This window comes from Aquila chrysaetos, chromosome 25 (assembly GCF_900496995.4).
Source record: "Aquila chrysaetos chrysaetos chromosome 25, bAquChr1.4, whole genome shotgun sequence".
In the NCBI taxonomy this organism is placed as follows: Eukaryota; Metazoa; Chordata; class Aves; order Accipitriformes; family Accipitridae; genus Aquila; species Aquila chrysaetos.
The window spans coordinates 6,287,167-6,309,459 of NC_044028.1; the positions used below are offsets into that span (position 1 = coordinate 6,287,167).

The 22,293-nt window shown below is 51.1% G+C and overlaps 1 protein-coding gene and 1 long non-coding RNA gene across 6 annotated transcripts in view; one reads left to right on the forward strand and one right to left on the reverse strand.

Moving 5' to 3' along the window:
- ELFN1 (extracellular leucine rich repeat and fibronectin type III domain containing 1) overlaps positions 1 to 22,293 on the reverse strand; it is a 109,646-nt gene that overhangs the window by 27,141 nt on the left and 60,212 nt on the right. The window contains exon 1 of one of the 3 annotated variants that reach the window (XM_030001996.1): positions 12,650 to 12,762. The exons of the other annotated variants lie outside the window; for them this stretch is intronic. The gene's annotated coding sequence lies outside the window, so the exon portion shown is untranslated. Of the gene's footprint in view, positions 1 to 12,649; positions 12,763 to 22,293 lie in introns of those variants that run through there. 3 annotated transcript variants of the gene reach the window in all.
- LOC115335789 lies at positions 9,398 to 22,217 on the forward strand. Of its 3 annotated transcripts, XR_003921534.1 has the most exons (4): positions 9,398 to 9,598; positions 12,325 to 14,069; positions 14,651 to 14,751; positions 16,462 to 16,567. It is a non-coding gene; the product is annotated as an uncharacterized LOC115335789 (long non-coding RNA). The 3 variants fall into 3 exon arrangements; XR_003921535.1 differs by lacking the exon at positions 16,462 to 16,567 and adding an exon at positions 22,079 to 22,217 and having other exon boundaries at positions 12,325 to 14,751; XR_003921533.1 differs by having other exon boundaries at positions 12,325 to 14,751.

Consider the following 22,293-nt stretch of genomic DNA (forward strand, 5'->3'; position numbering starts at 1 on the left):
ATTATTCCCTCCTCACAGGGTTTTGAGATGCTTAGTTACTATGGTGATGGGGCCATAAAAGTACCAAAGATAGCAAGAACAATAATAATATCAGACATGGTAGGAGCCAAATAATTGCATTTAGGGCACGCACACAACACAGAAGGGAGAGCCACCTCCATGCACCACAGCCCTCAAACCCTGAAGACAAAACTTTTGTTATACCAATGGGCTCGCAGCCTACTTAAAGGGCTAATTTCCAATTCCTGCAACATCCACCCAAATGGGAGGAGTGGCCGCCAACGGCCGCAGCTCCAGGACTGGTCCTACCTCTCCCCAACGCCAGCTAGGAAGAGGGGGGAGCAGCGGGACCGAAGGCCCCTCGCCAATGCAGAAATCAAATGTTCCTCGCACCAGAGCTGTAACACAAAGTCCCCACAGATGTTCGACCGCCGCATTGTTTGACCAGCTGAGAGTTTTGCCGACCAGAGCGGCGAGCGTGACCAGCACAATGCCGCTGATGGCTCGCTCCTTTGTTTCTGCCTTGCATAATGCTTGCATCGTTATTTTTTTTAATTTATGGGTTTTTAATTGAAAAAAATGTATAACATCTGTGGCTGCTTAATAACACCTGTGCGCAACAAGGCTGCTTTTCAGCAGCGATTGTCACAGCGTTCTCATCTGGGCAATGCTGAGCTGGTGCTACGTGGCTTCCTCTGAACCGCTCAGGCAAGAATGATCCTTGGAGGGCACGTAATTAACAGGCGATGCAAAACAAGATGCCGTGAAAAAAATATGAGACATCCCTTCTAACAAGGGGAAAGCTTGGAGATGAGCAGGTGATGAGTTTGTAACGCCTCTTCTGAAGAAATGCCTGCTGGCACTCCCATGCACAGCTGAGCTGCCAACCCAACTCTGGTGTTGCTATCAGAGGAGGTGCAGAGGGGATTTGGACTTTCCATGAGCACTGTGGGCAGCATTTGCACCCCAGTCCTTGCCGGGCACCCACCTTGTGGCTGCCCGCAGCTCCAGCCCGGGAGCCGCCTGCTTTCTGACGAGGGCTCAGGCAAGGCTCGTCCCCCCCTTACACCAGCCCTTTACAACAGCACGTGCCACCGGCAGTGACTTACTAGTCTGGTATTTGCTGAGCCCAAGGGGGCTGTCGGCAACGCGAACACAAACCGCCCTTCTGCCATTTACACAGCAGCGATGTGATAGCTGCAGGGACCGGCCACGCGCATCTGTGCTCTAACAGATGTTTGCACACTTGCAGCATCCCAGATGCGGGCTTGGAGATGTCACCACCCGTGCTGCTGCATGAAGCATGGGGAGCTGCTGCAGCACTGGCACTGCAAGCCTGCCAGCTGTGGACCTTGCCACAGCAAATGCAGAAGGCAGCGGGCACCCCTGGATGGCTGAAAGCCCAGAATCCTTCTCCTCCATCGTGAGGTCTGGAGCCCCAGCACCTGCCAAGTAGTTTTTACCATGAGTAAGAGGAGCCTTAAGCTCATTGCTGGTGTTGCCACCCAAATCCTCACGGTTTTGACAGCCTTGGGTGCTGAGGTGGCTCCTACCAAAAGCTGCCTCCTTGCAGCATCTCCTGGGGCTTGCTGAGCAGGTGCTGGCTATATCAGTTTGGCTGTTCAGAAAGCACAAAGCACCCTGGGAGGCTTACAGGTGCCTTTTCTTAGATTTATACATGCTCATGACAAAGCTGCTGATAGCATGAGTGAGCAAGGAGCAGGGGGAACACAGCTCCGGCTGTGCCCAGGTTGAGGTTTCTTGCTTGCAGGATCCTCCCTGCACAAAGCTGGAGGAGGTTTTATCCACTTCTCACAGCTCTGGGAAGCTCAGGCTGCCCTGAAATCCCTCTTCCCACTGTGACTTGGTAAATAAATAAAATCCTGTTCCCTGCTGAGCTCGGTAGTAGAAACGGGGCTGCCGAGGCTGCAGACAACCAGCTGGGCTTTGCCAGGGCTGGCAGGTAGAAAGCAGGGGCCAGCAGAACGGTTTCGCCAGGGAATAAAGGAGCGGCAGCGCAAACATTTCCATGTCCAGCCCTTTGTCACTGCAGTTTGCTAATGCCCCTGTGTAACACGGGGTATTTGAGCAGATGCCCTCCTTGCATATCCCTGGTGCAGCCCCCGCTGCTCTCCCCTTCAGCACAGCAAGCTTCAATATCACACCCCCTCCCTCGCTCACGTGTTCAGGCTATGAATTCCCCTCATCTCTCAGAGTGCATTAAAAAAAAATCAATGTAATTACGCAGCGAACATTAATTATGATCAAAAAATGCAATTGAGAGGTATTGATCTGGAGGAGGGCTGCAGCTAGCCACCAAATTACCAAAAACCAAGTCAGTGGGGCTGAAGCCATGGGGATGTGTGGCCGGTTCAAACAGCAAAGCATCCTTGGAGACACCTGGTTTGACAACTTTAGTCTCTGGTTTCTTTTACTGGCTTTTCCAGCTCACGGTGTAAGTAAAAGTCAAACAGAGGAGTGGATGAATTTAAAGTGTGTGTAGATATATCTAGGTGCCCCTGGTCATGACAGCCAAATCCTAAAGGTTTCAGCATGATCAGGCATGGAGTCGCTGCAGCCACATCAAAGGGATGGGTGGTGCAGACCCTTCTCAGATGGTACTGTAAGATACAGGAATAAGTCAACCTGGTAATTTGCTCACTGCAAAGTCATGCTCATCTCCATCTTTTTCCCCCAATCTTAGACCCTGAACAGGCTCTTTAGGTATCTCCATGATGGACAGAAATGAAATTGTGGTCCGACAGCAGAAGAAACCCAGAGCAGAAGTGTAGGTGGGAGCATCTTGCCCCGGCATGTGAGGGGGACAGCTGGCAGGACCCTGGGTGGGTGGGATGAATTGGGCATAACCCCTGCGGGCACTGGGAGGTTGGCCAAGACCTGGTATGGCTGGTAAGAGGACATGAGACAACATGAAGCAAATTGCTTGTCTCAGCCTGTTAACCCCAAGGACACGACTAATCCTGCTTGGGGTGCTGGCAAAACCTCATCCCTGCGGTGGGAGAGAGAGTGGGACTTGCATGGAAGTGACCTCCATGCAGATGCTTCTTCAATTGGCTGTTGAAGCCCTCCCACACACCCTTTACAGCCAGTGCTGCCTCTCAGCCAACCTTGCTCTTAGGAAGCTTTTCCTGAGCATCTAACCCAAGGCCTCTTGGCTGCAGTTTAAGCCTATTACAGCTTGTCCAACCCTCGACCAATTGATCACTGTCATTTTTATAACTGCCTTTTCCACACTGGATGAATGTTACACATCCCCCTGCCTTCAGTTGTCTCTGTCCTGGAGCATAAACCCAGCTCCTTCAGTCCATCTTCCCGGGGCATGTTTTCCAAACTCTCTGAACTCCCTCAATTTGTCTGAATCTGTCTTAAAGTTGTGATGGCCAAACCTGGAAATATATGTCTCCAGCTGATGCCTCACTAGCACTAAATAGAGCCAAATAAATTACCTCGCTGTCTTCTGTCTGAAATTATTAATACATCTGCGGGCAAGATGTGCCTTTTCTTTCCCTTCCTAAAGCATCAGGTTATTGTCTGCTGCTCAGTTTGAGGGCTACTCCACTGCTCGAGCCTTGGCCGCTCTCCTGCTGGCTTACCAGTTCTTCCCCATCTTACATCTGCGACTTTGATATCGCCTTCCTAAGTGAAACGCTTTGCACTTGACTTTATTGAATTTCAGTGTATTGATTTCAGGCCATTTCTCCAATTTATCAAGATCGTTTTGCTCTGAGGAATCTTGCAGCAGCTTGTCTTGTATCTGCTCTGCGGACAAAAGGTCTTTAGCCCTCAGGGCTCTCAAGCCGGGACTTTGCATTAGTCCTTAAAATAGTGAGAAAGAACCACATGGGAGGCATGGGGACAGTGCAGGATGGAGGTGTCAGGCTGGCTCACATCGAAACGGCCCCACGCTGCCCTCTCAGCCAGGCAAGGTGCAGAAGCAACAGGAGGAGATGGAACGAGCATGATGGAAACGCTAATGGGTCCCCGAGGGTGAGAGCAGGGATACTTGCTAAGAGATGCTGGGACTCTGCTGCAGGCCCGGGGACAGCCCTGGAGCCAGGAGGACAGAGGGAAGATGAGCACTGGGTTTTAATGCTCCCTCCTTCTTTTCGTGTCAGCATGTGATGAGCTGCCCTGTTCCCACCTGGGGGCTCACCAGCAGACCAGGAGAAGCCCTGCAGCATCGGGCATTAACAGCACTATTAGGGGACAGCAAAAGACAGACTAAGACGGAGACAAAAGTCCACCCTGGTGTGCACAAACCTGGTCAGATGGTTTTATTGTTATTATTATTATTGTTGCCCAAAGGTTGGAGTGCTCCACTGTTTAAGGCGGAGAAAGAGGCTTGGGAAGCCGCTGCTTGTCCCAGGATTGAAGGAGCAGTCCTAACCCCGCTGCTTGGGCACATGAAGAAGCACAAGGCTTTGGGGGAGCATTATGGACCTACAACAACACCCACCTTCCCATCCCGCTTTCCGCCCTCTGCTTCTCCCATCAGCTTTCCAACAGCACCTTCCCCTGCCTCCTCCTCCTCCTGCCCTCTAGGGCGGGCTGAAGTTCAGTCAACAATTACCCAGGTACCGGCAGGAATTTCCTAGAAAACTTTGCAAAAAAAATCACCTCCTGCAGAGCTGCCTCCTGGTAAGTCCCCATTCTTCCTTGGGGGGCAGGTGAAACAGCTGAGCTTCATCTGCAGGCACAGCGGGAGGGCTGGGGAAAGCATCGGGAGAGAGATGCAGACAAACCTGGGGAGGGGGCAAAGCAGAGGCGTAATGGAGGGGCCGGAACAGCTTGGGAGATGGCAGTGAAAATGGTTTCCTTGGGAAAAGGCTGGCAAGCCTCAACTGGAAAAGGGACAGCAAGGGAGAGATGGGAGAGCTCCTCCGGGTGCAGAGACCATGGGGAGAGAAGAGAGAAGAGGAGGGAGGTTCAGGTGAAGCCCCAGCAGCCGTAGGAACTCACCCTGGCCCTTGACATGGTAACGATGCAGACACAGACGTGTGATAAGCCCTGCTCTGCACACACTTTAAAATCTAAGTAGCTTATGAATAAGTAATAATCCCTTATTCCCAGTACCATAATCTATATTTAATTAAGAAAATAACTAAACGGTGGCAGTAAAAGGGGCTGTGTGGGGAAATGGAGACAGAAACACTGTCAGATAAGCTGCAGTAAGAAGGGAAACAAATGGCAGCCTCAGCATGGCAGAGGCAGCAGAGCCCCGGCCTCCAGCTTGGCTGTGAACTCAAGGCAACCTGGCCTGCAGAAGACCTGTTTACAGCAAAGTCTGCTACAAGCAGCTTCTTGGGTCAACAGGTGAGCTGAAGGTTGGCCAACAGGGGCTGAGTCATTCACATGCAAGTGTGAATTCTCCCTCCTGTTCAGTCCTGGTGGTGATGCTGGACTGTGCATGGAAAGCAATGCACCAACATGCCAAAGCAGCCCATGCCCTGTATGGGAGCATTCAACAGCACCCAAAGCAATGCCTTCGACACCGCTACAACAAGCTGTTCGGTGTCTGCATCTTACAATATTTCTGTGCTAAAGCATCCTTGGCCAGGATGCTCCAAATATCTTGCATTGCCAAATCAAAGCAAGCCCTGCTAGCTGACTAGCACTCAGGGCTGGCATGCCAACATAATCCATGCTGTTAGACTGGAAGGGGCCATGCCAGGCCAATGCAGGGCCAATGCCCAAAGTATGTAGAGATGTTCATATTATGTATGCAAGAGGTTGCCAGCCCAGGCCAGAACCTATGGCAGTGCTCTGCTGGGTCCCTTACTGCACCCCTGGGACCACCGTCCTCCTCACCGTCACCTCAGCACCCAGGGGCATCAGCTACTTTTCAGAGGTCTTTGCCAACTTGGAGCCAGTGCCAGGCCAAAGACAAACCAGAGTTTGGCTTTTCTCCTGGTGTCCGTGCTGAGGACACTGCGGATGGTGCTGATGTCAGCTCTGATCAACCTCCACTTTGGACAAGAGAGAAAAAGACAGCGGTGTGGCTGTAGATAGTCCAAGTACTCTGCACCTGTGTCCAGAGCCCTTCCAACACCACCAAAAGCACTTCCTGGCTACAGCCCCAGACCTTTCCCATCTGGCATCTTCCACTAGTTCCCCAAAGCATCGCTGCAGCCTTGCTCCATTAATTATGTTTTGTTTATCCTTTCACTTGTGGGATCTGCAGGTGACAGATACCCCTCTGCTTCCTTGGATTGTCAGTAGTGGAACTGAGAGCATGTTTTAAAAGCTGGGTTAAAGAAAAAAATCTCAGTCCCCATACTATACATTATAAATAGACGGTCTGGTTTTTAAATTGAAAACCAACAATAATCACTGCTAAGAGCCTGCTGAACAAAAGCAGCCTTATTACCACTGGGACAGATTCATTCTTACGAAAAGAACACAAATATTTTTCAAGCTGCTCTTGAGCTCCTGAAGTTGCTAATGTCCTGCTGCTTCCCCTCATCTCTTTCCCAGGGAGCTGCAGGAGGCACAGAGCCGCAGCGGGGATGGGGAGAGTCGTGTGGGCAGCGTAAAGTTGGGACAATCCCTTCAGCTACGGGAAAGAGAGAGAGAGGTAACTTTGGGGGAGGCTTAGCTAAACCAGACTGTCGAGGGAGAAAGATGCCATCAGTTTTTAGTTGCGCTCTTTTCCTCTAACTGCTGTTTTACAGCAGGGTGACAGGAGGTCTGGAGAAACCAGTGGCTTAGTCTGCGGTGGAGCTGAGGAGTGGGGTGGGACAGGCTGTGTTACAAGGGGGACAGACACTCAGGTAAGCTTGTCTTTCAATTCCTATTAAGCAATAGAGAAAAGCACAACTTCCAGAGAGGACCTGGTGTGCACAGAGCCCACGAGCGCACAGCGGGCACCTGCCACCATGAACGTACTGTGCTGAGAGGTATGGTCCGTGGCAGCTTGGTGGGCAGGCGTATGAGCTGCAGGGACTTCTTGGATTTGGGTTATCAAGGGGGATAGCTGAGATAACTCTACCTCACTGTCCTATCAGAGGTGTCACACTGCCAATAGCAAGGTCCAGAGATGGGCAATGAACGTGCTGAGGGGCCTGCAAAGCCTGGAAGTAAAGGGATGGGATCCCCAAAACTGCCTGCCCTCCACTCCTTGACCAGAACAAGCAACCGGAGCAGGGAGATGGGTCTGCAGAACTTTCCATGGGGAGCAGGGTGCATCTCAGCAGGATGAAGGGCATTGCCACCAGGCATCAGGGCTGGGAGAGAGCACAGCAGCCAAGCACGGGAAGGGGATAACCACCACTCCTGCAGGGTGCTGCCCCTGAGGCAATTAGAGTGGCGGGCTGAGATTTATGCCCTGCAGAAATGTCATCCAGGGCACCACAAGGAGTCCAAGGGCTGTCCAGAGGGTGCATAGCAGGCTGAGATGTCATACAGCACAGACACGGGAAAGGAAAATGAAAGCAGCCCCATGCCAAGATCCTGAGATCTTTCTTTCCTCTCTTCCCAGGCCATAGTATGGTGAGATCACTAGAAGCCAAGTGCTGTCTGCTAGTTCTAATCTGCCACATAATTTGGGAGCAGCATGGCACTTCAGAAGTCAGAAACATGCTGTGAAGGTGGCCGCCAACCCAGAGCCAGGAGCATGGCTTAGGCAGGTGGGAGACTGGAGCCAGTGGAGCTAACACTATTTTATCTGGGTTTTGGTCCCTGAATCAGAGGGCTGGACAGCATTAGCCATTACTGATCTGGAGCCAGCATCTGAATGACTACAGAAGAAACTAACACTCGCTGGATCGCTGCCTGGGCACTGTTTCAGGCACAGCTGCCAGCAGGCTCATGCAGTTGGCCTGTCCTGTGTTACGATCAGAGCAAGCGACGTGGGACTGACAGCATCCCACAGCTCTGGCCACACCAGCAGTTACCCTGAGCACAGCACTGGAGCAGCCATACCCTTGGAGATGGGGCTAAGGGGGTCTTCTCTCTGCCAGAGTCTGAGTGTGGCTACTGGGGAGGGAGCATGGACTTGTAAGGTTGACCTACTAAGTGATGCTGACTGCTCCATGTTGGAAGTTGTCTTTCTGAGTGCAGAGTGCAGGTTCAAATGTTACTGAGAGATAAGAAAGGTGCAGCCTTGGAGATGGAGGAGAAAGGAAAGGAACAAAAACAATTTAATAATGAATATATTATGTAGACATGTCATGCCTCTTGCCGGCTGGCATGGATTAATATCCATAAATCAGAGAAGAAAGGACTGTTTTTAATGCTGGAGATGGATGCTGGTCCTCAGAAAATTGCTAAGGGGGCATTAATGAGGAGAGACATCTGGGAATGGCTCCAGGTGCATTGGCTGCATGCACGGTAAATTCTGCAGAACCGTTGTCAGCTAAAATTTATTCCTGTGCTGCGGATGCGTGTGGTCCACGAGGACAGAAGTGTGGGGACCACGGATCCCCATGTGGAGGTGTTGGTCAAGCTCAGGAGGAAGGTGGACAATCCCTTGGTGCTCTGCTCCACAAGGCATCTTGTCGCCATCCTTTCTCCAGGCCTGGGCTTGCACACGAGGAAAGCTTTTGACTTTGCTCAGCAAGAAGGTCCACAAGGACTAAGTGACAGGACAGTCTCAGCCTGTGAAAGCCAGGAGCCAAAACTAAGGTGGGGCATGCTACTACATCCATCCTGCCTCTGCTGGGCATGCAGTCACCAGAGACAGGAGTCAGGGACAGTGTTATCACACAGCCACCACCATGGCCGTGCCCCAGAGGATGGGGAGCAGCACCTCTTCCTGCTGTTTAAATAAGCATTGGATCGGCCAGAGACAAGGATCACCACTTGGTACTGGAAGGAGCCCTCCAAATATGAAAGAAGGAGCTCTGACGTGACATGGAAGGGACAAAGGGCAGAGGCTCAAAGCACGGAGCATGTCTCTATGACATTTCTGGAGCCCACCCTGAGGGTGGCTGGTGGGTATCTGGGCAAGAGGCAATTGCCCTGTTGAACAGGCACAAGCCCCAACGCATTAATTAGTCTGCCCTCCTCGGGATGTTTCCCTTTCAGAAGCACAAGACCCCTGCCAGGATTTCAGAGGGACATTAAACTCAGTGGAGATGGCACAGCGTGACCCCGGGAGGGCTCTACGTGGCAGGGGCTGCTCTCGGGAAGCGGGGGTCATTTCTGCTGTCAGTACTTTTTCCTAAGGAGAGGGTATTAAGTGCCAGGATTTCATTAATCACATTTCATGTGCATTTTAAAAACCCTTGAAATCTTCACTTTTTAAGAACATCGCCCTCGCCTTCTCCTCTCCCACCCACCCTGTAATCTGGTGTTGGTGGCCTCTCGTGCATGCTCTCCCTCTGCCCTTCCCGGGACCACCTCCTTCCACTTGCACTGACCCACTTTAGCCGTCAGATTTACAGCTGAGCGGTTCACCCGGGGGAAGAGGCTGGATTCACAGAATAAATTTGCAGAGCCAGGGAGCCAGCTGGGGACGAGTGAGCAGAAACTGTCTCTCCAGGAGAGAGACACCCACACCCGCGCGCATGGGGAGAGGTGAGAAACCTACCAGGGAGACGACTGGGAGCAAAGGATGCTAAGAAAGCATACATTCACGGTATGAATGGATTAGAGGGGGAAAGGGAAAAGAAAACAAGGCAGGAAGGCAGTGAGGGAGGGAAGGGCATGGCAGAGAAGGGCACAGGGCAGCAGGAGGGAAGCCCGCCAGCCAAGGAAACGAACCCCACCACAGCACAGCTGCTATTTTTCAGGTTGCACTGCAAGAAAAAGGTGTGATTTGGGAGAAAGCTTGGTCCTAGAAATCTGCTACCAGGAGGGTGACAAGGGACGCGGGTAGGGCAGGACAGGGAGCAGGGAAGTTGCTGGCTTGGAGCGGGGAAAGGGGAGGTTTGGAGGATCTCGAGGGCTGCAGGGACTGAGCTGTGCAGAGGGAAAGGAGGGATGGAGGAGGCTGAGTATTTGAAGACACCTCAGCATTTCAGGGCTTATTTGAAATGAGCAGCCAACTCCTTTGAGGTTCACCTCTCATCTGATGGAGCAGCCCCGGCTCCTGACAGCAGAGCAGAAGTAGCTGCCGTCCCAGGGTCCCGGCGGAGGGCTGGAAACCCCAAGCACAAGATCCGGAGGGTTGCTACAAGCAAACCCATGTGGTGACATGAGAAAGCCATGCTGGGGCCGAGCTCACAGGCAGACAGTCTTAGCCCTCGGAGAGCAGGGAATTGCTGCCTGTCTGTGTCTCTCTCTGTTTTCCCTGATTTTATTGTGTTTTGTTTAATTGAATCACACACACACATGCACACAAAGCCCCAACTCGTGGTGTAAAGTCTATAAGGAAACAAGCAGCAAATTAACATTCCAGGAGGAGCGATGCTGAGCAAACACATGACACTCAGCACGAGCCGCAAGCAGGAGGGAGTGAAGCAGCGGGAGGAAAGGGGGAGAAAGGAGAAACCTGCAGAGAGGGAAGAGGGAGCTGCAAGAGGGTTTTCCAAGGGGAAATGGAGCACAAAAGAAGCAGAACAGGGGAAGGAGGAAAACCCAAAAGGAGGAGGGCAGCAGAGATAATGCTGCCCTTATAGTTACCTATAAGGTCACTGTGCCCAGAATCTGCCTGATGCCTGTGCGGAGCAGTTCAGAGCATGGGAAAAGAAAGCTCCCACAGCTCACGGCTGGGGGATGGCTGGGCTGAAGGGACACGGCTCAAAGTCCCAGGGGTCCTTCGCTGCTCCAGGGCTCTCCTGCCCAAATATGAACAAAACACCCCTCTGGACACAGCACCCTAGTCCAGCCAGGCCTCTGTCATGACCTGCTCAGCCTCTCTCGGCGTGGCAATGATACCCGTCTCTCAGCCCTCGGCTCAGCTAGGACCCCCGCTCCCCTTTCTCTTGTGGTGTCTGGTGTACCTGCGGCTCCATGCAAGACGCTTATCCTCAGGAAAATACCAGATCCTGAGGAATGATGGACATGCGAGGTGAGACCATGATGTGCTGGGGGATGTGCTCCAGCACTCCCCAGGCTCCTCATCCCCAAGGAGCAGCTCCCCAATGGGACCACCCAAACCCTGGATGACCGGTGCAGCCCTCAGCCCAGCCAGAGCTGTCAGACCAGCAATCTCCTCCACTGTGACCACAGTGCAGAGGACAGGGACACCAGAAGGAAAGGAGCATCTCCAGGACAGAGGGTTGACTGTGCAGAAATGTGGCTCTCTGGCCTCTCCTCACCTCCCAGCTCACCCCTGCTCACGAGGTGCTGGGAGGTAGCGCAACACCGATCAGCCACTCCACGAGATAAGATGCTCTTCAGTGCTGGAGAAGTGCAAGGTTAAAGGACGTGAGCATCCTGCCCAGGCTTGCTGCGACAGGCCTCACATGTGCTTAGTCACATCCAGCTATGAAGCCACTCTGGAAACCAAGACATTTATTCAAAGGAGCAGCAGCATTGCACACACATCTGCCTGTGTGAAGGAGAACTTCAAAAGGGCTGACAGTCATGGAGCCCAGCAGTAACCTTTGGCTAATTAGCTGTCTTGATTTCCTTGCAGTTTATTTTTACACTTCTTGGGCTCTGAAATGCATTTACTGTAATGTCAGGAAGGTCGTGGTAAATATAAAGCTTCCTAGCAATAACTATATCTACCCCACTGGGCTTTTGGGACTGATAGCTACAGCTTGGCTTGGGACAGGCAGGCTGAGAACGCTTTGCTGAGGTTTTTGTCTTGCACAGGACTTACTGAGACTGCTGGTGGCGATGATAAAGGCTCCTGGGGCAAAGCAGGTATATGCATGGAGCACAATGAGCACAGAGCAGAGGGCACGTGTGAAAGTGCTTTCAAATCATAGATGAGCAGGAAAGACAGAGGGACAAGGAAGCCTGCAGGATGCAAAGCCAGGAGCCAGCTCAGGAAGGAGAGGTGAGGTCAAGGAGAGCAGGCAACTAGAAAGGTGGGAACGATGCTGAACCTGCAGAGAGGAGCAGGTGGGACCCCATTCTAAGCATCAATTAAATCGTCAGCTGGAGCTGCTGTCCAGAGAGCCTTCCTGCCCCTGGAACACAGGTGACACAGTCTCCCTGTGACCCTTGTCAGAGGGAGGGGACTGTCACGGGCTGCGACCTGACTTCCCAGGGCCCCCCTAGCAAAGCCCACCCCTCAGCTGCTGGAGGAGCTCACAGCCCTGGCTGACACCCCCTCCGTCCCAGGAGTTTCCTGCATTCCACAGACCAAAGTAGGTTTGCACGTCAGCACTGACGACTTCCATCTGGCCAAGGTGTTGGGGTTAAACTGTGGGTGACCACAGCCCGAGCTATTCCTGCTTCTCTCCATAGGGGCACGCAGCCCACGCTGCCGGCACCTTGCAGAGCATCCGTCTCCCACCACCTCCTGCGGGCTCTGGACCCGGCGCTGGGCAGAGGCGTGAGACCGGGCTGATCCGCACCGTCAGGAAACGCAAAGGGTAAGAAAATATCTTCATTATCTCTGCGCTGTGATCTCCAGCACAAACCACTCAATATGTGGCTCCCCCTGGACTGTGCACAGAGAAGATCAGTGGAAGGAAACCGGAGAAAAGACTGTTGCATTAATGATCAGAAATGAAGCAACGCTCCTCTGCCCCCGGATCAGCGCTATGCTGGCGAGGAGACCTCTGAATACCTGCAGATGGGTGGCAGGCACCCAGCACTTCAAAGAGCCTTCCCCCCTTGGCTGCTGCTCCGCCTGCCTGGCTGGGTGTCAGTCTTCAGGATTGCCCCGGGTACCAGTCGGGAGAACTTGGTGCCAATTAAAATCCAGGCTGTTGTATCCTTTGAACTGCAGAGAAACAAAGCCCATGAATTCAACCTTTGCCTTTTTTTTTTTTTTTTTCCCCCAAATGATGTCAGGAGTTGAAGAGACAGAACAGCACTGAGTGCAATTGCTGTCGAAAGCTTCTGGCTATTTCAGCATGCTGCTTGAACTCCACCAGCGGAGGCTGCGCTGGAGTCGGTAGCCCAGCCGCTTAGCTCCAGATCTTTAATTTTAGGGGTCAAATCATTATGAAGTCTCTCAGGGAAGTTAATAGGAAGTTTACCTTTGCCTCAGCTATGTAAAATCAACACGAAATTCCCAACTGCCCATAGTGATAAACTGTCCCATCTCCAATCCCAAGCACCCCTTCCTACAAGTCAAACTCATGTTATATTTTCATTTTTAAACCCACCCTTAAAATTAAAGCTTACGCTGCCTGATCAGAACCAAAATGTCTCGGATGACTGGCAATAAGACAAAGGGCTTCATTTTGGGGCTGACATCAGCCAGCACTCAAATCTGAGTCTCCCCCCTTCTTCTGCTGAGGTTCAGGTATTTCAGGACTGAGCTCTCTGCTAGAATGATGCACCTGCATCTTTGCAGCGCAAGGCACAACACAGCTCCATTCAGCCCCTCGGTGTGCAGCCACTTGGGCCCTGACTGCACCAGCAAATCTCTTTGGCTAGCACCCAAGCACCTTAAAAGCCCTTTGCAGCTCCCCGTACCAACAACCTGCACCTGGGTTGCTTTAGAGGATGAATACCATGGGCGCAGTTTCAAAGCATCTTGCTGACCGTAAGGCTTGTGAGCAGAGCAAGGGGCTTTGGTACCTATAATCTCAAAACCACACACAGAAATGATGGTGAGCAATAAGCAGTGAAGGTTTCAGTGACAAGGAAGGAGTTATTGCATTGCTCCAAGCTGGCAAGGAGGGACCTGCAGCACTGAGCCCTCACCCCTGTCAGCCCTTTTATTGCCCATCCCTGTATACCTCGGGCAGATGCGGGGGACACCCGTGTAATCTGAGTCCTCTGGCATGGCCAGAGCCATGGCACGATGCGGGGATCCTTTAAAGGAGTTGGTACCGTTCAGGAAGGGAAGGTCCTGAGCTCGTAAGTCATGCATATATATGTGCGTATACATTATTTATACCCTCCACGTGACAGCTGCTGGCTGTAGCTACAGACTCTCTCCACTGATGCCTCTCTCTGAGTCATGGCTGCACAGAGCTCCTTGACAGACCTGGAGGAGACGTGGTAAAATCCCAAACATGAGTATTGCATCAAAGGTACGGTGATTATCAGAGCACAGATAAATAACAGCTTCCTCGCAATTTTGGGGGTGGGAGGAGAGCTAGGGCTGTCTAACCACCCTCCTGGAGCTTTTGTCCTGGGGGGGGGGTGGCAGTAGCACAGGGTCCAGACCCAGGGACACAGTGTGCCTGTGCTCGCGGCTCCAGGACCGGTCCCAGATGCTCCATTGGGGTGTGTTGGGGGTGTCTGTCCACGCTGCTGGCAGAGGAGCTGGGGAGCTCGGCAAGGAGCTGGTGGGTGGACTTGAGTGGGATTTCTCCTGCATGGAGAGCTCTGACAGTCCTTCACGCATGCCTGGCTGTGTAAGTCACTCTTTGTTTGGCTGACACTTAGGAGAAAGCCTCATGCGAGGCTTTTAGAGGATGTTGCACGCAAATGGTGGGAGATTGCCCCACATGTCCTCATGGATGGGCTGTGGTGAGCCGAAGCCCGCGACACTGTGCAGTGTGAAATGAAGAGGGGTGGCTGGGACAGTACCAGCAAACCTGTCCTGCCACTGCATCTCCCCTCGTGATGATTTTCTTTCTCTCATTACTGTCTTACTTATTTTCCCCAGGACTTCAGCCTGGTCTGAAACTGCTGCCGCGTCAGCGGCCCCAAGATGCGGGAAGGATATGTGAGCATCCTGATGAATGCAACAGCCAATTCCGACAGCAGGTACCCTGCACTGCAATGGGCGTTCTTATTTACAGCTACTATTTCAACCAGCCCTTGAGGCCGGACAGGAGGTTTTCCACCCATTTGATGCTGGAGCCCAGCTCTGGGGGATAGCTGTAGCCCCGAGGAATCAGTGCCCATGTACAACCCTGCCCAGCACCACCAGGCTCCAAGGCCTGGGGACCAGCATGGGGTAAAGACCACCCCATCCTACCCCCCTCTGGGAACAGGGACAAGGAGCAAGGCATCGGGGAGGATCATTACTTTTGTAGTGGGTTTGCTAGCAGGGAAATCTGCTCCTTCCAACTCCACCTCTCTGCAGAGTCAGTGACTCCCCCCACCAAGCATTACATTTTATTCTATAAGTGCAAAGCAATTTCCATTGAGGGTAGGGACACTGAAGCACAGAGAAAGAGGAGAATAATATCTTATCTTTCTTTAATCCCCACCATCCCAAAGGATCCCAGTGCCGTTTGCTTTACTTTCTATATGTATGCACAGTTAATTAGCATTACCACAGAACTGCAGGTATTCTCAGACTTAGTAGAGGGAATATCTTGTAATAGAAGGGTAAGCAAATTGTTTCTGCTGTTTCTATTACAGCCAACTTTGATTATCCAGGGTAATAGGATAACAGGGACAAAGCAAAAACATGGATAACATGAAACCTATGCAAATTAAGCTAGAAAAAAGTGATGCTGAGAGTAATGGAGGAAAGAAAGGTCAGCGATACTGATTAAGGAGCATGGAGATCCCTGCACTAGCACTGCCCTAAGCTCATAAATCCATACATGATGGTACCTGGGCACAGTAGTTACGGAGCAAATCTATAGGGTCTGTCACTATGCAGAGGAAGCAGAGACATCCCCTGCACAGTAAAGCCAAGCTGCAGCAGAGGGAAGCGAATTGCATTAAAGCAGAGCATTTCAAAGCCTCCATGTGAGGGATTTGTCATTAAAATGAATAAGATTTGGGCACTCAACCCACCTCCTCCCTACATGAGCAGGAAGAAGCCCAATTTAAAGGTCAGCTTCTTAATGGCTTTCGCTGTGTATATACCAGGATAATTCCTCTCCAAACAGAAATCCAGCACCTGCTTGGTGAGCCGCAGCCACTCTTTGAAGGAACACGACAAGAACATCCATAGCTGAGGAACTATAGGTATACAGATAGGTATAGCTTCTCCATTAAAACAGGAGCAGAGAGGCTAAGAGGAGAGAAGAGCTGACTCCAACCGCATCTCCTCGCAATATGGCCCAAGTTGAGGAGAGGAAACAGCACTTGAGTTCCTCTGTAGTCCCCCCGTCTCGGCAAAGACCAAATTCACTCTGCTCTGCCAGAGGGGATTTTCAAATCCTCGGCACCAATATCGTGGAGGCAGCTCTGAAAAATCTCTGGTGGTGGGTGGATAAAAAGGGCACCAGTGGAGATGAGACAGAAAGAAGAGAGGGAGGAATCTTAGAGGAAGACGAACCTTCTTAATAGGTTTTATTGATTTAACCCAAAGAGAGAACAGTAGGGGGAAATTTATGCCATTTAAATGCAAACCAGCAATAAAAATAATCATTAGAGTCATAATCTCAATCTGTTAGCATTTTATGTAGAAATGAGCTTAATGGGAAATATTTTCCATGTAAACTATTTGCATTTACTTAGTACGAATGAGTCTCTTAAATATAACTCAATCATTATCATGGACTTTTTTTAAAGGGTTGTTTTTAGTCCTCAGTTCTTTAAAGTGCCTGATGATTTCATAGCCCCTGTTGAGCCTGACTTGGAGAAGCTGCTGGCCCACCCCAGCTGTGATCTGGTGTCCATACCTCTGTGGATATTCCTGTTTCCATACTGGAAGTAGATGTGCATTTTAACAGCAGTGAGAAACCATCACTCTTACCCAAATGGTGCTGAGATTTTGTGACCAGCTAAAGAGGCTGCATTGCTTACTCAGATCTTGGGACCTTTGATTGAGGAAAAGTAACTTCAGAGCATTTTTCCAGGCCCTTCATCTTCCAGAAGTGAGAACTACCTGACAATCTTTCTTAGCTTTCCCTCTTGTAAAAGAGGAGGAAAATGTAGGTTTTTCCCTTTGCGGAGGAGCTGCATGGCTGGCAGTGAAGACGCTGGGTGAGATGCCCTTCCCCGGTGCAGGAGGGGAAATCGGACGTGTCCGCCTGCATCTCAGAAGGAGCTTTTCTGGCCAGTGCCATGTCCCCAAGATCAGCTCCCGCAGGGACACAGTGCTGCCCACGTGCAGGTGCTCAGGGGAGGTCACCGTCCCTGTGACACCCGCGCCACGCACATCTCAGCCACAAAGAAAGAAATAAATACCCTCTTCTGCCTGGGGACACCTTTTAATCTTCTTGCTAGATTGTCATACACTAGTCCGGAGTCTCAGCTGGGCCAGGCATGATCTCATTTAGCATTCCATCCACAGGGCTCTGCTAAACCAAGGCTGCTATTTTATGCCACGTGCTCGTAGGGGCCGGGGCTGGTCTCATTTATAGCGCTGGGGGGTTCCCAGCTCATACCCTGCCCCAGAGGGGAAAAATCCCATGGAGGTGCCCACCCGGACCAGCATCCCCAGTGCTGGGAAGCTCACAAGCCCGTTGCAGACCCACTGGTGGCAGGACGCTTGCAGGCAGCGGGTGCCAGAGCAGCGGCTCTCCAGGATCCGGGCATGTGCCAGGGTCCCGTGCCAGGGTCCTGTGCCAGGGGCTGCGTGGGCAAAAGCCACCGCAGCTCCTCGAGAGGGTCTGGCCCCGCGTCCACAGCCTGGCGAGCTGACCGGGCCCCCCCGATGCACTGCTCGTCGCCAGGTCTCCAAACGCACACCGGACCTCATGCTGCGTGGGTAATTCAAGCTCGCAAGGGGGTTATTAAAATCCATTCAAAGCTAATGTCAGCCATTTCGGTGTTAATGTCAGTGGCTGAGAGGCGCAGCAGGAGCGGGGGGAGAAGGACTTTGATTTCCCCACTTTAATTTCCAAGCGGAGTGGGCTTGGTGGGCAGTGGCGGGAGACGGGGAGCGGCGGCAGGTGGGAATGTGTGGTGCTACATCTCGTGCCACAGACGGGTGGGATTCGCAGTTTAATCCCATTAGCCGAACATTTCACTCCATGTTTTACTTGACAGCATCTATCCCTTGCCAGCCGTTTCAGAGGCATGTTAGCTGCCAGGATCCCAGCAGGTGAGTCTGCCTGAGCACTGCGTTCCAGCGCGGTGGCTGGAATGGGGCTGGCGGTGCTGGTCTGCACCGGGCTCCGTCGGGTCCGGCAGGTGGGATTGGGCATCGCACCCAGGTACTTCCCATTGGGTGCATTTGGGGGTTCAAACCTCTTCCCCCAAGTTCAGCCTCGGGCCTGTGCTGACTCGCAGCTCCTCAAACCCGCTGGGGGTGAAAGCAGGGCTGGAATTTGCTCATGTCGGTCAGGCGAGTCCAAACCAGCCCCTGGATTTTGAAAAAAGCCGGGTAATTTCAGGATGTGGTTACCATCATGCAGGCTAAGATAAGAGTAATCAGAGCTTCGGGCCATAAGCCGATTCCTTGTGAGTCTCAGGAAGGAATTAGCCCCATCTCCTCCGCCCTGTGCCGCCCGGCAGCCTTTGCACACATGGGCACACGCCTGGTGGGAGGCTGAGCCATGGACACACACGCATCCCAGTGCTTGCTGGAGACAGGGTGACAAGGACCCTGTGCCGAAATCCCATGGGCAGAAGAAGGGGCATGGGGAGCAGAGAAAATCTGCTCTGCCCATGGTCCGCAGGGCAAGTATTGCCCTACCTCCTTGCACAAGCACAGCGGCCCTTGGACCCCCGAGGTGTCCTTCCCCGGGAGGTCCCTGCCCTGTTTCTCCCCCGGTTTCGGCATCTGTTTGCAGCGGGGATTCCACCACGCTGGCTGAGAAATGCATTGCAGTCTCTTAATAGCTCATCCTGGCTGGAAGCTTTTCTTCGTATATAAATACTATGTGTATAACAGTGGCCTCATTTCATACTATGCAAGTGCATCAGATGCAGTTAAACATGCTGAAGATGGCTTAAATGATCCAAATTTAACATTTGGTTATGTAGTCTGAAGATTTCATTGAGTTTCTAGGTTAGAAGGCACTGTAACTGTAGTCTGACCTCCTGCATAGTGAATTTTACCCAGGGATTTAAAGCAAGTCTGACCATTAAGCTCCGTCCTTCTGACAGACAAAAATTAGCATGGTTCATAAGCAAGAGGGGGGGCTGCTGGAAGCAGACTGATCACAAGTCACACAAATACCAAAGACCAAAATGTTGACCAGCATCTCTGAAGGGCAGCACGTCCTGGCTGACGATACTGCCACAAACCAGGTTATTTTGCTTTAGTTTGATTTGTGAAATGAAGGTAACAAACAGTTCTGAGGGCAAAGCTAGTATTCAAAAGCAATGTTGGTATCACTGTTTTCACCTAGAAAACTGCTGCTATTCAAAAATCAACAGTATTAGAGAAAAGCAAAACTCTACTGGTTGCCAGCGGTTGGTCAGATGGGTCAATGAGGTGGTTTAGGATGACAGGACTGCCAAGATGTATGTCACCAGCATATCCAAGTCCCACCCCATGTCCCTGTCATCCTGCCCCGGTGCTGGGGTGGCTGGGGAAAGGGGCCAGGGAGGTGGGAAGGAGCCGCGTCTCCCTGCGGCCGGCATCTCTTGCCACGTGGCAGGTTACCAAGCAGCTGAGAGTGGGCAACGATTTCTTTTGCCAGTTTTCTAATTTATCTAATGAGCAAGGAAATAAATCAAGCTGACAGTCACCCAGGTGGTTTTGAGCCTCAGCTCCTCACAGTCCCCTTGTTCCTCCAGCCCATTTTATAACAGGGTTATGACCTGAGGACACAGCAATAACTCCTCCTATAATCTTTTCTTTACTAACGTCACTTAGCAGATGGAGTCATTTAGAGGTGCTCACGTTTAAATGAGTGGCTTGCCCTGAAAGGGACAGAGCTGGGGCTGCTGGCAAGGTTTTCGAGATTGTTAGCCTAGAAAATGCTTAGCAGGGGAAGCAGTTGGCAGGCAGATTTCGCGGACATGGCACCGTTGTCCTCTGCCAGCAAAATTACAAGGCTGAAATCCTGGAGCTGGATGGGGCCAAACTGTTCACAGCAAACAATTTAATTGATGACTGAAGTGAATTGCCCAGGAGATGATTTTTAGTCATCTGCTCGTTGCATGAAGCCGCTTGCAGAAGGGTCCGTGCAGTCGGGTGTCAGCGCCTACCTGCCCACGTCAGGGACGGGCTGGCTGGGGCTCCCCATCTTGTGGACCTTCACCAGAGTCACCCGGGCACCTGCTCCCCCAGTGAGCAGCCCAGTGCTGCGGGCATGGCTACGTCCACACTTGCCAATCCAAAGATACTACGCTTCCCTACAAATATTACTGCTCTTAAGCCTTCGTGGCTAGACCAGCGATGGAACGATGCAGAAGATCTCAGCATTGGCTGTTTGAAAGGGAGCCTGCACAATGTAAAGAAGAACAGCACCAAACTAAACAGCAACACCTACTTTTCAGCTTCTGCAAGAAATTCAGTGGCAATCTCAGAGGACTCTCCTCTCTAGCTCCCTGACCCCCTGCACAATGCTGCACAGGCTACCTTCATAAGCTCCTTTCATTTGGCCTAATAAAGTAAATTAACTTTCCAGCTCTTCCAAGGAGAATAGCCATGAAAATGTACCTTGAGATGAATGCTTGCAATCCTTGAAAATACCTCTTGCTTGTGAAAAGGCTTCTGAGAAATGAATAGAAGGGACAATAATTACCAAAGAAGGGGAAAATATTGTTCATGCTGGCTGGGCAGGATTTGACCCTTGCAGAGGTTGGGGAGAAGGAGGAAAAAGGCAGGGAGCTGAGACATTAATGGCAATCATTGTTCTGTGGGGAGCAATGTCTCACAGTGTCCACGGAGACCAATCTCAAATTATTCAGCCTAATAGTTCTCAAAACAAACTCTTATTCTGCTCTTTTGTGGCACGCATGAAGCTTTCTCTTCAAGTCTCATTTTACATCTTTGGTAACTCAGTGCTGGATGGGATAACACTCAATTGTGAAAACCCTGCAGGAGCCTTTGATGCAAGCATCTTCAAGACGCAGGGCTTATCAGCTCAAATAACACAACTGTCTTTTATCCTTTGTGTCCCAAGCTCACTGTTTCAGCACTTATATTTGTAATTCATTGCCTGGCTCTGGGTCTGGATCCATCAGGACAGACAACCCTGTCTATCTGTCTGCATTGCTGAGATATTTGTGTCTGCCTGGAGGGACCTGAGCACCTAAGCTCTGCTTATCTTCAATAATGTTTAGGTTCCTAATTGGTTAAAAGTCACTTTGGAAAGGGGGTCTTAAAAGCTCTAGACTTGTGGATGCTTTCAAAATGACTATCCCCAGGCCAGGCTGTCCATCTTTCCCTCCCTCCCATCAGGGACTGTATTCTCTCGGTCCCATCTGGCCTTTAGAGATGCCCGTGCACCTCCAGCACTGCAGCTCCTCCCTTGCAGACCGGCTCCAGCCCGCGGACCTGCACGCTTTTCACCAGCGCTACTTCTTCTTCAAAAAAGGACAAATGATGTGGAAGAAGAAAAGGTGAAACATGATAATAGCTGTGGGAAAAGGCTGCTGCTATAGACTTGACAATGCTGGAAATGGAGGCTCAGGGAAGTTTTTCTCCAAAAATTACTCTTTTCAATCTCAACAGCACACTGAAGGGAAGTTTAAGCCCACTTTTTAACACCTTTTGTACTCAAATTCCAAATTCACCTGTCTTCCCAAGCAATAACAATCTTTTTTTATCCAGCTGCGCATTTTGCTATAGAAATTTGTTTCCATTAAACTATTCCCTTTTGTCCTCTTAAAAAGCATATTTTAAATAATAACAGTGTAAAAAAAATTATATACTACCCAAAAAACTCAACTCTGTCGACTGTGCACTCTTATACAAAAGTTATCTCTTTCTTTCAATGGACTGATGAAAACCCTTTTCATAATGTCAAGGTGGAGATGAGAAAGAGGGAGAAAATTTCTGAGTGCCCAGCACAGCTAGTCATTTCAACAGGAAACACAGGGCAAACTCTGGTCTTAGAAAACTAAGTTACAGCACCAACGTGAACCTGATGTTCTCTTTCTGCTTTGTAAAACACAATTTTGTAGAAGTTGGGATGGAGGCACACGTTGCACTTCTCATCTGGGGAAAAAAAATACACTTTTTCCAAATTCCTTAAATCTTAACAGAAGAATGTGAATTCAATCTCAAAAAAAATAAAAGTAAGAATTATAACCATGGTAACTTTCACTACTACCACACTTTCAGGAGTGCAGCAGCCGCAGCTCAGCCATTCAGGGTTTCCCCGGGAAGGTCCACGCTTGGCCAGCGCTCAGAGAAGAGGCCCACCAGAAAACAAGAACAAGAACAGCAATATGAGAAACACAACCCTGGATCACTGTCCATGTCTGCACCAGCCTCTTCCCTCTTGGAAACGAATGCCATGAGGCTCCCCTTTGCGATCCACTCTTGGGGAGGATTTC